We start from the raw sequence: 5,459 nt of genomic DNA, 5'->3' as shown, positions 1-5,459 counted from the left end.
TGCAGTGCCCAAATCACGAGGACCACCACTCCGAACCCGAAGTCAACGCTTAAAGCAGAAGAAGAATTGTTCTCAGGGCAGGTTCCGTAGCTATGGTTCATACTACTTTGCTCTTGCATCACTGTATTTACTGATACCAACCAATTTCAAATTTGAAGGATGCAATTGAAACTCCAATGGCGCAACAGGTATGTTTTAAACCTGTTTCTTCAACGTGTTTGGTTGTTTGCTGTTGTAACTTGCTCTATGTTGATTTCAGCTTCAATTGAATAAACAGTTATGTTCTCATGCCATGCACATTACAAGTGTTGTTATTGCTATGTAGTTTCCCACACTTATATTCTGTCTATGCTGCTTTGTCTTAAATAGATATGATTCGAACTGTATCTATCTTGATTTGGCAACATAAACTAGAATGATATAGACCATACAGTGACCATACTACATAGATATATGTTTGTTTCATGATGTTATCTTGTCCACCTTACTACTGAACTGGTTTACCAAAATGAGTTTCATATACTACATTGTAAACCTGAGATGTGTTTGTTTGTTTCCCTTTTAGAACGCGGATAAAATGTTGGAGAAGAGTACCCTGTTATGCAATGGTAAAGGAAGTAATGCAGATAATGTTCAAGATAGTGAGACATCCCTGTTGGTCTCCAAGAAAGCTGATAAAAACTATATTGAGGACACTGAGACAACCCCAAAGTCCTGTCTTGATGTAGTGTTCGAGTTACTGGCTACCACTGCTGGCACCAGCTCTTTGAACTCATTGCCTGAATCAGTTCGGCTTATTGAGTCTCAACTTCAAGTTGAAAGACATCGATCAGATGTTATGCGACAGGAAGCCGAAGGACTGAGGAAGTCCGTGCAGAATTCAGATGCATACTTTCTGGTGCAACAGCAGGCGCTGAAGGACTTAAGCGTCAAACAAGAGAAAGTTAATAAGCTTGCTAAGCATCTTGCCAGCATTATGGGTACCCAGGATATTGTTTCTTGAGCTCTTCTGAAGTGGTTTCAGTTCTGGACTTGTTTTGCTGCGGCGTTTATATGCTGTTGTGTTCCCTATATTTGCACTGGTGGCGAACTTTGATGCCCAGTGGATGTAATATGTGTAATAGCCATGATAGCCTAGTGTAAGTTGCTTGCTTATTTATTTCCTTGTTGTCTTGTTTATTTGTTTGCTTGTAGTCAGTGCAGTTCTTTTTCTGCGGTTTGCTAGTGGCTGCAACAACCTATTTTTTAAAACTAGGCCACAATAACCATGGGCTAATATTTACTTTAGTGACACTGCACCTACGGGCCGTAGAAACAGTGGGCCTTCTACGGGCCGTATAAACAGTGGGCCTTCCACGGGCCGTAGAAACAATGGGCCTTCTACGGGCCGCAGAAACAATGCGCCTTCTACGGGTCGTATCATCAATGGGCCTTATATGGGCAGTATGATCGATTGGCCAAACATGGGCCAATAACAGGCCGCATTATGGCCGTAAACGGGCTAGAGTTGGAATCGTCCGTTCATGGGCCGACCATAACGAGCCATCATTAATAGGTCGTATTTCATGACGCTATGAAAACGGCCCAACGTGTTAACGGACCACAAACGGGCCAACTGTAACCACGGGCTGAATTTGGCCCATAAGCAGAAAATGACAGTAACGGGCCGTAAGTAAACGACTGCTAGAAATGAGCCCAAGAATAAATGGGCTCTGAGAAGGCCGAAAGATAACATGGGCTGGAAATGTCCCAACAGAATAACGGGCCCTTAATGGGTATAAAGTGATACACTGTTCATTACGGGCTAGTTTCACCACGGGTCGTTAATGGGTGTAAAGTAATACACTGTTCATTACGGGCCAGTTTCACCACGGGCCGTTAATAGGCCAAGAGTTACATAGGGCCTCATATGGGTCGAAAGACGTCATGGGCCATACATGGGCCAGAAGTGAAAATGGGCTTGAATCATATTGGGTGGCCCAGATGACGCTACTGGGCCTAATTTGGATAGGGCGTAACGGGCCTTGGGTTAGCGGGCTGTAAATGGGCTATATGCGAATAGGCCGTTAACAGGCTTTACATGGGCCGGCCCGCCACCTTTTGACCAAGTCAAATGGGCCGGCCTTTTCACAGGAATGGGCCTTTGTTGGGCCGTGCCACGTGTCGACGTATCATAGGCGCCTTCTGTCCAATGAGTGGATGACATCTGTCCCAATGGTGAGCCGACACGTGTTTCCTCCAGCCAATGATGATTTTACACGTGGAAAATCCCCATTGGTCGGGGCTGTTAACGGGTTATCGGATCCAAAACCCGACCCGATAGCTTAACGGCATTCCGTTACGGTGGATGCCACGTGTCGGTCACCCTTGACGAAAGCACTTCTGTGACGCGCGATTTATCGTCATGGAAGTGGACACTTCCGTGATGATAATATTGGTAATGTCATGGAACACTTCTACGACAGCACAGGTATGACTATCTTGATTCTGTCATAAATTTGTCATGGATGTACATGCATGACAAAAAACGCGACCTACTGTGACAAACACATATCATCACGGAAGTGTATTTTTTTGTAGTGTAGGGATGCCCAGTCCCGAAATGAAAAAAATGAGTTTACTTTATGTTGACAAATAATAAATTCCCTGGAAACTGTTGGTATGAAAGGCAACTGTGGATTCGGCTAGCCATGGAAAGTGAAAGTATGGTGGTAAAGGGAATAAACTTTATTTTCTGTTTGGGAACCGCCTGTGATATATCTAAGCATGGAAAGTGTGGGGAACTCTAAGTCATTTTCGTTGGTGGGAAAAGTATGCCTCCCAAAATGTTTTTATCTCTAAGTTTTTCGCTTTGAGCTCTGGCACCTCTACAAATCTCTACTTCCCTCTGCGAAGGGCCTTTCTTTTACTTTATGCAATTTTTATTTCTAATTTGAGTCTCCATCTTCTCTCATAAATCACCAACTAGGAGGCACTATGATCGTACTTGAGCATTGGGTGTAGCTAATATGCGAGTGTGTTTCATGAATGGATCAATGATTGAGCATGATGGGCTAGGGATAACTTATTTTAGCGTTGATATTTTGAAAGACATGGTTGCTTGTTGATATGCTTGAGTATTTAAGTTATCATGTCAAAACTAGACTATTGCTTTGAACCATATAAAAGTCCAAATATCCATGCTACAAAAGAAAAGAATGTGATGAACATGATAGGCAGCATTCCACATCAAAAAATCTGTTTTAATCATTTACCTACTCGAGGACGAGCAGGAATTAAGCTTGGGGATGCTAATACGTCTCCAATGTATCTATATTTTTTGATTATTCCATGCTGTTATATTATCATTCTTGGATGTTTTATAATCATTTTATAGCAACTTTATATTATTTTTTTGGGACTAACCTATTGACCCAGTGCCAAGTGCCAGTTTCTGTTTTTTGCTTGTTTTTTTACATTGCAGGAAATCAATATCAAACGGAGTCCAAACACCGCGAAACTTTTTATGGAATTTTTGTGGAACAGAAGACACCCAATGGGCTAGAGCTGCACCTCGAGAGTGCCCCGAGGGGGCCAGAACCCACCAGGGCGCGCCCAGGTGGGTTGTGCCCACCTCGGTGGCCTCCTGCACCCCCTCTTTACCCTATAAATCACCAAATATTCCAAAACCCTCGGGGTAACCCTAGATTAGAAGTTCCGCCACCACAAGGTGTCTGTATCCATGAGATCCAATTTAGACCCTGTTCCGGCACCCTGCCGGAGGGGGAGATCATCACTGGTGGCCATCTTCATCATCCCGGTGGCCACCACGATGAGGAGAGAGTAGTCCGCCCTCGGGGCTGAGGGTTTGTACTAGTAGCTATGTGTTTAATCTCTCTCTCTCTCTCTCTCTCTCTCTCTGTGTGTGTGTGTGTCTCTCTCATGTTCTTGAGATGTCACAATCTTGATGTATAGTGGGCTTTGTTAATATAGACGGATCGTATGGTGTTTTCCCCTCTCTATCTTGTTGTGATGAATTGAGTTTTCCCTTTGAGATTTCGTTTTATCAGATTGAATACTTTTATGGATTTGAGAGCACTTGATATATGTCTTGCATATGAATAATCGTAGTGATAATGGGGTATCATTTTGTTTCACTTGATATATGTTTTGCACTCAACTCCTAGATTCCCAAGGTGACATTGGGGTAATCTATGCATAGGGGTTGATGCATTCTTGTCTTTGTTTCTCCAGTAGAAATCTTGGGGCACTCTTTGAGTTTCTTTGTGCTGGATTGAGTATTACGAATCTGAAATTATTTGGTGTTATTCTAGTACGAACTCTTGGATAGATCGATCAGAAAGAATAGCTTCGAGGTGGTTTCGTACCCTACAAACGATTTCTTCATATGTTCTCCGCTAGATAGGAACTTTGGAGTGATTCTTCATCGCACTTTGAGGGATGGTTATATGATCCAATTATATTAGCATTGTTGAGAGATTGCACTAGAGAAACTACGACCCTAGGCCTCATTTTCAAGTATTGCAATACCGTTTGTGCTCCGTTTTATCAATTGCTACCTTGATTTTTTTATTGTTCCTATTACAAAAATCAATATGTACTATCCATATTACACTTTTATTACCATCTCTTCGCCGAACTAGTGCACCTATACAATTTGCCATTGTATTGGGTGCGTTGGGGACACAAGAGACTTTTTGTTATTTGGTTGCAGGGTTGTTTGAGAGAGAGACCATCTTCATACTACACCTCCCACGGATTGATATACCTTAGGTCATCCACTTGAGGGAAAATTGCTACTGTCCTACAAAACTCTGCGCTTGGAGGCCCAACACGAGTCTACAAGAATAAAGTTGCATAGTAGACATCAGTACCTATTGGATCCTGAAAAGTTGAGTAGCCAGTAACGCGATTAGAGCAACTGGTTGCAGCAGCAAAGCAGTTAAACAAACAAGTTTTGCAAAAGGAACCTGTTGTGGCATTGGAGTTCCTCTTTGATCCTGAAAAGTTGAGTAGTCAGTAACTTGATTAGAGTAACAAGTTACAGCAGCAAACCTATTACACAAATATTTTTTTGAAAAAATGTACCTGTTGTGCAATTGGACTTCCAATTGGATCCTGAAAACTTGAAGTTGGTAAGATGATTACAGCAACAAGTTACAGCAGCAAACCAGGTAAACAAGGAAGTTTTTGAAAACATACATGTTGTGCCAATGGAGTTTCAATTGGATCCTGCAAACTTGAATGTTAGCAATCATAAATAAAGTGTTGCAATAGCCATAAGAAACTAACATCAAACTAGTAAAACTAACCAGTTTTGGCAACATATTTAGTTACACATGAACTAGTAAAACTAACAAGTTCTTGGCAACATATTAAAGTAACAAGTCGGTACCGTTTACCAGCAACATAGACATTTGTAAATTTCTTTGATGTAAGCAAAATGATTCCAACACACA

This window comes from Triticum dicoccoides, chromosome 7B, assembly GCF_002162155.2.
Source record: "Triticum dicoccoides isolate Atlit2015 ecotype Zavitan chromosome 7B, WEW_v2.0, whole genome shotgun sequence".
In the NCBI taxonomy this organism is placed as follows: domain Eukaryota; kingdom Viridiplantae; phylum Streptophyta; class Magnoliopsida; order Poales; family Poaceae; genus Triticum; species Triticum dicoccoides.
The sequence above is the reverse complement of the archived record's forward strand: the minus strand, read 5'-3'. Positions refer to the sequence as shown.